This window comes from Benincasa hispida, chromosome 4 (genome assembly GCF_027475165.1).
Source record: "Benincasa hispida cultivar pf3 chromosome 4, pf3_genome.v1.1, whole genome shotgun sequence".
Taxonomy (NCBI): domain Eukaryota; kingdom Viridiplantae; phylum Streptophyta; class Magnoliopsida; order Cucurbitales; family Cucurbitaceae; genus Benincasa; species Benincasa hispida.
The window spans coordinates 28307586-28319399 of record NC_143481.1 but is presented as its reverse complement, the minus strand read 5'-3'; positions in this window follow the sequence as shown (position 1 = coordinate 28319399).

Below are 11814 nucleotides of genomic sequence, written 5' to 3'. Positions count from 1 at the left end.
TGGACATGATGGTCCACTTTAATGTGACAGAAGTAAACGGTGTTGTCATGAACAAGAGAAGTCAAGTTGGTTTTATTCTAGAATCTCTTCTGAAGAGTTTTCTGCAAATTTTGAATGCATTAATGAATAAAATTTAACTACTCTACTCAATGAGCTACAAGCTTACCAAATAATGTTGAGAACAAAGGGTCTAATGCCAGAAGTAAATGTTACTACTTTCAAGAATTGAGGAATGTCCTCCAAGCCTGAAGTTGTTTCCTCTTCAAAGAGTAAGAGTATTCTTGTGAAGAAAGGCAAAGGAAAGAGAAGAAGAAGCCTACTGGATTGAAAGGCAAGGATAGCGCTGCAAAGGGAAATGTTTCCATTGCAAAGATGAAGGGCACTGAAGGAGACACTGCCCTCAATATCTTGTCAAGAAGAGAGCAGAGAAAAGGTAACCAGGCTAACTTGACCCTGGGACCATTTGCTCAGCTCATCCAGTGAGAGAAGTTGCTACTTATTTTTAATTGTTAAATCTTGTATAGAACAAATTGTATATATTTTTTTGGGATAAATGAAAATGTTCATTTTCAAAAAAATTATGTTTGTTCTAGCAACCTCGGTTGAGAATCAAATTGTCATTAGCCATTTGTAGATATTCAGATATCTAAATGGCTAGATCAAACTATAAAAAGTTTAAAGATTTTTAGATCTGACTATTAACAAAGAGTTGTTGAGACAGGTCAGATGCATCCTGCTCAAGGAGTTGAGAATACCTCAATGTAGTGGGAGGAAAGTGTGCTTCCTGGTCATTATTTAAATTAAGATGCAACCCCCTTATAGTTTTATCTAAAGCCTATTGTATACTACAATGTTTACAATAATTCTTTCGGTTAAAGTGTTTGAGAATTACCTAGTAGGATTAAGAATACCAGATAACCTAGGGCAAGTGGTACAAACATCGGATATAGAGATACCGAATGGTACAAGATGGGTATGTGATGCCCTAGTTTATTGCATTTCACTATAAAACTCAGAAACTCAGTCTTATATATCGGTTGTATAAGTTACCACTGGACTTTTAGTCCAAGTGAGAGTTAGTTGGGTTTTATGTCCTAAAACTCGTGGTATGTAAACAATGGAACTTATTCTGATAATTCAATAAAGGTGTTACTATTGCTTGAATAGAAATCCAATAAACCTAAAAATTCCTTGATTATTGGATGAGTACTTGAACTTTATGTGGAGACATAAAGGTGGATCAGGTTCGAGTAAATAGTCAAAATGATCTATAGTACATGGATAAGGTTGGGTGCCTTATTCTGGTAACATTATTGGATATGGCCTACTCTATAGTTGTTACAAGGAGTTGTAAAGTGCACAAACGAAGTGATCCTAATTCGTTCATGTTGGACATAAGGAGTGGGGGTGTCCTTGTGCAAAAGAGCTTGTACAAGATCGGACCACGAAATGAGTCACTCTTACTTTATAACGTTGTTTACTATTTAAAACTGACTATTTCAAAGCGATCATCTGAGTAACTTGACCTTAATCCAGAGCTAACTATGAACTCCTGTTTATCTGGGATTGCCCTTTGATTTGCATAGGTGAAGGTTGACTCAACATCGCCGGCTCAATATGACTATCATTTCAGGGGTAAGATTGGATAGATAGCTGGGGACATAGGTGCAAGAGGAAATTCACTCCTACGCGCTTTAGGATAGTAGAGAGGTTGTTCCCTTAAGTGCTGATTCTGGGACTTGAACAAGAGATCCTGCCCTCTCATTTGGCATGAGAGGGAACTCGATTTTGTGATTAGATCACAAAAAAATTATTTATTAGGCGATCAGTGGGGATTCAAGGAACAAGAGGTAATTTCGGGGGTAAAACAGAGATTTGACCAAGCCGTTATTACTAACAACCTGTGAAGGGTTAACTTATTAATCATGGTTATATCGAGTGGACATAATATATCTATAGTGAGGGGAGTTCGACTATGGGCTTTAGTGGAGTGACCCATTTGTTAACGAATGAGGGTTAGATTGGTCTAATGAGTTTAGCCGATTAATCTCGGATCGTTGGAGCCCATGATCTGTAGGTCCATGAGGTCCACCTACTAGCTCGAAAATAGATTAGCTCTAGAGTAGCGTGATAAATTAATTTGAAACGTTCAAATTAGAATCAAACGAAATTGGAGAAAATATATTTAAATATGATTTAAATATATGAAGATGAATTTATGTAAAAATTAATTTAATATTAGATATTAAATTAATTAGAATTATTTAAATTGTTTAAACAATTATTTATTAATTTTATTAGAAAATTAATTTTTGAAATTAATTTTTAAAATTAATAAATTTTGATTTTAGAAATAAAATATGATTTTAAAATCAAAATGGCTTTTGAAAATTGAAAATTACACAAAACTTGAAAATGGGTTTTTCAAAGTTCATCTTCAAGTAGCTTACAAGGAACCCACCTCCTCCTTTGGTTTACTCCAAGCATGAGCTGCATCCCATACAACACATCTCTTTGCATTATATTCTGCAATATATTGAAGAGATTTGAGTAAAGAAAGAGAAGAGAATCGACTGAATTTTTGCTGAAAAATTCGGATGAAGAAGGTTTTCTTCAATGGGTTGGTTTAGTGAGCTTTCTCCATATTCCTTTTGATTCCAACTTATTTTGAGTCCCACAACTCAATCTAGAGCACCAAGAGGATAGTAGAGAAGATCTTGTGGTGGTCTAAACAAGGATTCAGAGGATTTTGCAACTGAAAATGGAGATTTCGTTGGTTCGGCCAAGGTATGTTCATGAAACCTATTACACTATGTTTTTAGCATGTTTCTTTTCAACCAAAATTAATGAATTAGAATGCTTATGGATCTTGATTTCTTCCATTTTGTGATGATGTCCATCCAACATATCTCCACTGCAGATAATTCAGTGAGTCCATCTTTGCAATCCAGACTTAAAGCTCTCCATCGGTTGATGTAATCGATGACTGTCTCTTCCTTCCACTGTTTGGTGTTCGTCAGCTTCATCATGCTAACAGTACGCTTTGTACTATAAAAGTGGTTCAAGAAATCCCTTTCTAGCTATTCTCAACTGTCAATCACTTCTGGCTCCAAATCAGTATGCTAATTGAAAGCATTTCCTTTCAAGGTATGGACGAACTACTTGACTAGCTGGTCTCCTCTAGTTCCTGCATTTTCGTAGGTTTGAATGAAGTGTGCAACATGTTGTTTTGGATTGCCCTTTCCATCAAACTGCTGGAACTTTGGAAGTTGATGCCCAGCTGGCATTCTCAGGTTGTCGATTCTCTTAGTGTATGGCTTGGAGTACATAAAGGAAGTTTGCAACGGTCCTTCGTACTGAGCTCTTATGGAGTTTGTGATCATATCTTGGAGCTGTTGAACTAACAGGGAGACAACAGAGGTGGATTGTGGTGGCTGACTTTCCTGCGAGATAGTCTTTCATTTGTCATTGGCTTTTGTAGCTGGAGATTGACTTGACTTAGCAGTATCTCGAGCCTGTATCTGATCTCTTAAAGCAGCGATTTTATGATCTCACTCCTCTATAGCCTTCATTAAGAGATTTATCTTTACCTCCATCTCTGCCATGGTCGACTCAGTCATTACGTCAGTCATGATGACAGACACTACATTAAAATGTGATTCTTTCTCTGATAGATCAGTAGCAGAAGCATAGTTTTCAAACAAGAGATTTTCTCTGATGACGATCCCACCTTAGGAGATTCCACCAGTTGGTCCCAGATTTCCTCCGTGATGACAGAGCTTATGTAAGTTTTGCTTGCGACAGTAGCTTTGGATGCAACTTTCTTTGGTGCCATTTGTAGGTTTATTGACTTGGATGACGACAGAGAGATGAAAGGTAAAGGTGTCTCACTGGACGTGCCAATTTGTTCGCACGAGATTTCAAGAGAAATTTATTTCGTGGAACTGAAACTTTGTATTTGTATTAATTTTGTGGAAAGTGAATACAATCTCTAATACATAGTATTTTGATGCTTTCAAAATAAATTATAATCTTTAAGCTGGTTGATCTTCTTGAACGATTGGCCTTTGGACTTGTTGATCTTCTTGGGTGATCGACCTTTGGGTCTGTTGATCTTCTTGGATGATCGGCCTTTAGGCTTGTTGATCTTCTTGGATGATCGACTTTTGGCTTGATGATCTTCTTGGACAATCAGCCTTTAAGCTTGTTGATCGTCTTGGACGATCGACCTTTGGGCTTGTTGATCTTCTTGGAGGATTAGTGTTCGCACGAGGCTTCCAGAGAAACTTGTTTCGTAGAGTTGGACTTGAGTTGGTGTTGATGTTGAGGTTGGTTTGATGCGATGTAGTTCAATCTCTAGTACTTGATCCTTTGATTCTCTCTTGGTTGGGTGGATGTGCTTGACTTGAAAAAGAAAAGCACCGAACATTCTTGAAGTAGAAGTCTTGGAAGAGTGTTTGTGTCTTCAAGGGTCTTCTGTCTTTTAGGAGTGCAGCTTCAAGAGTCTTGAGAGTCTTCTGTTTGTTGATGAATTTTCTCTAGGCTCTCTAAATGTAGAATTGCTTGTATCTTTAAAGAACTTCAGTCTTCAAAAGGCTTATATCTTCAAAGAACTTCAATAATCAGAATGCTTGTATCTTCAAATGACTTCAGTCTTCATAATGCTTGTATCTCCAAAGGACTTCAGTCTTCAAGTGCGGTCAGCTTCAGGAGTCAAGGAGTCTTCTGATTGTAGAGAATTTCCTATAAGTTATGGAGTATAGAATTGCTGACCTCTCTAAATGAGGAGAGCTTCTCTATTTATAGAGTTCGCAAGTGGGCTTGGGCTCAGTTGATCCATGGGCTTAGCCTTTGGGCCCAATGACTTGGGCTTAGTTGGTCCATGGGTTTGGCTTTTGGGCCCAATTAATCAGATTTAGGCCTGATTTGATATTTGGGTCAAATTCAACCTATTTTTGGGCTTAGTTAGACTTTGACCCAAATAATAATATCAAATTAGGTCAAATTAATCTTATCTGATTCAACGGTCATGATAAAAACATGTGGCGTCATCGAAATTTGTCTTCAACTTCAATTCAGGACATATGTTAACTCCTAATTGAGCCCAAATTTAATGATTTGGAATTTCGTCATTAATTTAGTAAATGATGTGGCAACTTGTGATTGGTCCAAAATTTCTCATTCAACAGAAATCTACATTTTATCGATATTTTCATTGAAATTTTTATAAAACTAAGACATTGATATTTTTGTCGAAATTGACATTTCAAACCTTGATATCAACCGCATCACTTGGTTAAGGTTATAACCCTAACATCTTTTGTTAAAAATTTTGATAAAGAAAATTTATTTTGGATACTTCAAAATTATGTGCTGTGTAGTTAAAATGAATGGAAATAGTGATCAAACAAAAGTAGGGTTTTATTTGTTTTCAGACATTATTAGTTGTTGGAGTGAAACTATTAAAGAGAGAGTTTCAAAAGTGTGAATTTAGAAAAGTTGTATTTAGGGTACTTATGAAAATTATATTTAAAAACAATATGAGAGGGGACTCAGATATTGGGTTAACTATTAAAAAAATTTAAGAAAAAATATCTTTCTAGTAGGGATGTTCAAAAAACTCGATGACCCGAAAAAGCCGATCAATCCAACCTAACTCGTGCGGTTTGGGTTGGGTTATCAACTCATTTGGGTTGGGTTAGGTTCAAATAAGTGAAAATTTTATGTGTTTGGTTGGTTGATGGGTTCACTTAATATAACCCAAACCAACCCGAATTTATTATTACTTTAAAATATATATTTTTTGTTACTTATAGTTATAACACAACTATTTATACATATACTGGTTTTAGTTTTATTTAATTCTAATATTTTTTTTAATAATTTATTTTTCAACAAAATAGTTTCTTTGTACTTTAGAAAGAAAATTTTCACTATATAAATTGAAATTGAGTAGTTAATCTTAATTCAATATATGAAAATAATTAAATTAGATTTTTACATATTTACGTTTTGTTTTTTTTAAACAAAAATTTAAATAAATGACCCGATTAACCCGAACCAACCCAACCCAATCATTTTCATGATTGGGTTGGGTTCATTTTTTAATAAGGGTTATTTGGGTTGAAGAAATTTATAACCCGAACAATTGGGTTGGGTCTAAAAAGTCTAAACCTAACTCAACTCAACCCATGAACACCCTAGTTTCTAGTTCCTAGATTTTGGGGGAGTTAATAGGATAAATAGGATGTTTTTGAAAAAAAAAATTAGGAAAAACAGGTCATTTTGAAAAATTTTAGGTAAATAAGGTTCTTTTTTTAAAAGAAAAAAAAAATTATATCCTAATTTGTAATGAACAAAAAAATATGTAATTTTTAAAACCAAATAGAGTCAATTACTCTAACATATTAGGATATTTATTGGTTTCGAACCCAGGTGGGGCAGGAAGAAAAACGTGAAGCTACCACCATTCCAAACTAACGTACTAGTAAAAACCAAAAAACAAAAGGATTAAATTCACTTCTACGCAAACTTCCGTTAGTTTTTCTTAATGGACATAAATTTTGAGGTGGAAGAGATTCATACAATAAGAGACAAAAAAAAAAACTACACCTTTTTTTTAATTTATTTCAAAAGTACCTATTTTTCCTAAATAGATTTTAAAACTACCCTATTATTCTAATAAACCCGATTTTAGGTCCAGTTTCTATTAGTCTATAGATTTCAAAATGTTTCACATTTAGTCATTAAGTTTTGGTTTGGTTTCAATTTAGTCTTTAGATTTCAAAATGTTACAATTTTACTGTTTTAATTTAGTCCATAGGTTTCCAAATGCAACAATTTTACTCTTCATATTTAAGTTTTACTTCAATTTGGTTCCTACGTTTCAAGATGTACACTTTTAACTTCGATTTTCACTAAATATTCCCTTTCCATCTTTAGAGTTAATTTAGGTTAATAAATTAAAAATCGTTAAAAGAATTATAACTAGTTAAGTATCACTATTTTTATTACTCAATTTCACTTCATAATTATTTTTAATTAATTAATTAATAGAAATTGACGTAAATGATTAAAAGTGAGTATTTAATGAAGTTGCAGTTAAAATGTAAAATCTTAAACATGGGGACTAAATTGAAACAAAACTTGAATTTTAAGGGTAAATTTGTAATTTTTTAAACTTAGAGACTAAATTGAAACAAACTCAAAATTTAAAGACTAAATGTATAATATCTTAAAACGTAGAAACCAAATAAAAACTGAAATCAAAATCTAGGGACAAAAAGGTATTATTCTCAAAAATTTACTAGTTACTCTAATAATACTTCGAGTTTGGTAACTAATTTCTCTAAAAACCATTATTAAACTATGGAAGCCAAATTTATCCAAATCTAATCCTTGCGTTCTCAATCAATTAGGAAACATGATCAATTAGAATTAACTTAGAGTGTAATTAAAAGTTTTTTTTTTCTCAATTTTGTGCTCAATTTTTTTCTTTTATAAAAAAGTTTAGAGAGATGTTGAACTAGTTGTTTGCTCTTTTTTTTAAGCATATGTTCAACTAGTTGTTAGATCATGTCAACCCATATAAAATATTATATACTAGAGTGTTATGTTATCGTCTATTTTTTTTAATGTTAATAATATAATTTAAGATCTGTCAAAGTGATTAAGTAAGCGTAGCTCACCAATAATTAAAGTGTATTATTCTCTTGTGGTAGAAATTTCAAAATTTTATATCTCCAATTGATGTGCTAAAACTTAATTAAAAATCTAAAGGTATAATTGAAAAACTTTTAAATTTATGTTTAGACCACATTGATAAAGTGCGATTTAACATGTATCATTCTTATTTATTATTTTTTAATCTGTGATTTATAAAATAGTTGAAAAGAAGCTTTTAACTTTTTGAGGATTATAAATAAATTATATTTTAACTTTCTTATGACATGCTTGATCGTGAACTAGTGATATTCTATTAATCTGATTGATCGATATAATTACAAAACTGTCTTCATTATTGTAGTTTGTTAAATTTATAGATCATACATCTAGTGTTTTTTTACTAAAAAAAAAAAAACAAAATCAATCTACACCCTTAAATTTTGTATGTGGATTTATTAAAACACAACTAATAATATTATTGATTAAAGTTTTAAGATCCAATTAACGACTTCACAATACATTTTAGTTTTACGTTTTCATGAAATTTATGCTTGATTTTCTCCCTATTTCCTTAATTATTGTGGTTTTTGTTTTGAAAAACTTTATTACGGTTTTCACATTTTTTAGGAATATTTGAATTAATAATATTATTATTATTATTTAAAAACTACAAGTTTTTTTTAAAAAAAATTTCAAAACTTGACTTTAGATTTAGAAAACCGATAAAAAAAAAAAAAAAAACCTCTTGGATAGAATTTATAAATTTTAATTTTTTAAAAAACTAAAAAAAAAATTGTTACTAATGATCCTTAAACTTTCATGGTTAAATTCACTTGACTTCATTTAATATCAACTTAAAAAACATTTCTTTCTCATAAATCTTACAAAATTAGTAAGAAAAATGGTCACATAATCAATCTTAAATATGCAAAAAAAAAAAAAAAACAGATAAAGAAAGATTAAGCCAATTTGAGCCCAACTTATGATAATTGATAGATATTAAATCCCTTAAAAATAAAAGGTTCGAGTTTCCTATCCTTATTATTGAGGAAATAAAAAAACTATATCTACAAAAATTTGCTACCACACTTACTTGATTCTAGCATCTTTTTTTCTATTTTGCCTTTAAATCTTAGTGATCAAGAGACACGTGGTTCAAATCTCTATTCATATTGTATTTAAAGAAAAACTTCAAAATTTAGAATACAAATAATTTTTTTTTTTGTTCTAAAATATTGATGCTATTCATGCATTGTCGTTCCATTTAATAAAATTGTATTATTCACAACTTCAAAAATCATAAGAGTATTTAGTTTATGTGTGGGAGATTTTTGAAATGGTTAAAAATACTTTTTATATATTCAAAACTACTCCAAAATATGCCTATAATAACTCACAATTAATTTAATATTTCATTTCACTTTCAAACTTCTATATCATCAAAACTAATTAAAATATGCTGAATAATTAAAAATATGATCCATAATAATTTTGAAAATATCAAAAGTGATTTTAATTATTTCAAAATTACTCACAAACATATCTTTATTTCTTAAAATATAATGATATAAGTTAAAAACAATTTTCAACACAAATATAATTTACAAACATGAACATAACTCAACTAACATAATGCAAAAACAATTAAACAAGATGTCAAATATTTGAATTCTTCATGTCACGTATTATTTTATTGCAAAAAATAAAATAAAATTTTAGAGCAAAGAGGTATCAAACTAATATATATATATATATATATATATATATATATCTAAATTGCATAAACAAATTAAGGAGTAATAAATGAGGCTCCAAGTCCTACGCCAAAGTGGGGGTTTCTTTAATAAGTTTGACATTGTTTTATGGAAGCAAAGGGATTGGAGTGCAACAAAGGGCTTCCAAAGGCAGCAAGCTTGGTAATGGAGGATTTTGGTCCAGCTGCGGCTGAGTTTCCGGGCTTTCAAACCAGTGTTGCTCACCGAGATGACGTCATTTACCGGAGGTCGTTGACTCGGTTGCAACGCCGTGCTCCCCGCCCTCTCCCATTGCCATGCCCCGCTTCTTTTCCCTCGTGCACCGATGCATCGAAACATCCACCTATTGAGGAGGAGGACGACAACAACAACACTTGTTCTTTTTCTGCAACGTCAAATGCATCATTTCACTGTACAGATCCGATCCCGTTACTTTCACCCCTTGTATGTCCATCATTGTTTGGTTCTCCATATATCTTAGAGCAAAATGTTACTAACAAGTCTGGGCAAACCGATTTGTGATCCTTGTGTCATAATGTTATTTCAGTGTGCTTTTAGCTTTGTCTAAGAAAAAATTTGGATTATTTGTTATTAAAATCACAGTAAAGTTGTTGGACGTGGGAATTAAAGTTTGTTTAATCATCTTCATCAGATCTTATATATTCTCATCTATATTTTAGCTTATTTAGGGAATTAAAACTTGTTTATCTCTGTTTGAAAGTTTTTACTTTTTATGTTTTTATTTGTTTATTAGTAGAAGGTGCATTGGGCCTTGTTTTAGAATTGGGCCTACCTTGGTTTGTAAGCCCAACCCATAAATTTCACGGTGGAGTCTTGAAATAAGAGGGAATTTACAAGATATGGCTATTTCTGGATGGTGGTTTTGGAAAATAGCAAATCGTCTGAATTCTTTGAAAAATAACTAAGAAAATTGGAGTATATTAGCCAAAATTAGAGTGCCAAATTAAAATTAGCAAAATAGAAAAACTTATCTGATTTTTAGCCAAATGGTCGTTAGCATTACGTTGAAATTACATTATATTTATCAATAGTTTCACACTTTTTTTTTTTGGAAAAAATAATATCACATCGTTTAACATATATATCATATGGTACTTTTCCACCATGCATAGTGTATTTGTGTTTCTTTAATTTATTAACAGTTTCCTATTGTTCTAACATATACATCGTATATCTCTTGAAAAAAAAAAAATATACATCGTATATGATACTTGCATTATACATAATATATATGGGTTTTCTTTTTATATTTATCAACATATGAAGATAATGATTAAAATTCTTTTTATGTTGCTCCTCCACTTTCCTCGTTGTATGCTTGGTATGAATTATAAGGATACTTATTTGGTTTGATTCTTAATGAAGTGTCAGTTCAATTCAGTTTAAAATTATTAAAGAAACTTAAATTTTTTGTTTGATTCAATTTTAGATCATGTCTCATGTAAAAGGGGAAAGACTCATATTTATAGAGTTTATTATGAGTGGGGATAAAAGGGATTTAACCTATAATATTGAGAAAATGGTATGGTTGATCCATTTTGGAGGCCCAAAATGAAAAATGTCCCACTTTTTTAAATCTAAGTTTTTTGACTTCTTGCTTAGATCATTTTCAACCAAATTTTACAAAATTGCCCTTATTTTTCTCTCTCTCTCTTCCTCAAGAGAACGCTCATTCTTTGTTCTTCTTATTATTCTCTAGACTGCAAGATCCTTCTTCGACGAACGAACTCATGCCCAAATCCATCAAGAGAGCGAGATCGTGAGAGGAGAACAAGAGCGCAAAGAGTGAGATTGGACCATTCTGCATGCACGCAAAAGGTTTTGTTTTGGTAATTTCACCTAGTGTTGACGTCAACAAAGAGTATAAAAAAACCCTTATTTTCAAAAAGTGGGGTAAAATCTCATTTTTCCTCTCAATTTGGATCACCTGTATAAAAGCTCCTAAAATAATGTCTATAAGGGAACATCTCTTGATAAAGGGTTAAGAAATAATGTCTCTTGATAAAGGGTTGAGAAATCATGGATTCAATCCATGGTGGTCACCTATCTAGAAAATCTAGAAATTTAACCAACTAACTAGAATTGGCTAATTTGGACCAATTAGTTCTTATTCCATATAACACCGGGTAAGTAAATACAAGTTCTATATGTGCATAAGGTGGCTCGAATACTAACGGATATCAAAAAAAAAAAAAAAAAAAAAAACTTATTCCTATTCTTCCTTCCTTCATCATCATCATTATCAAATACACACATACATAACATATATAATTGAAAATTGAACTGTTCGGTTCAGTTCAATTTGATATATATACAAAACTAAAACTTTTGGTTAAGTTTGACTATCGAATTGTACAAAAGAGAACTATGAGAA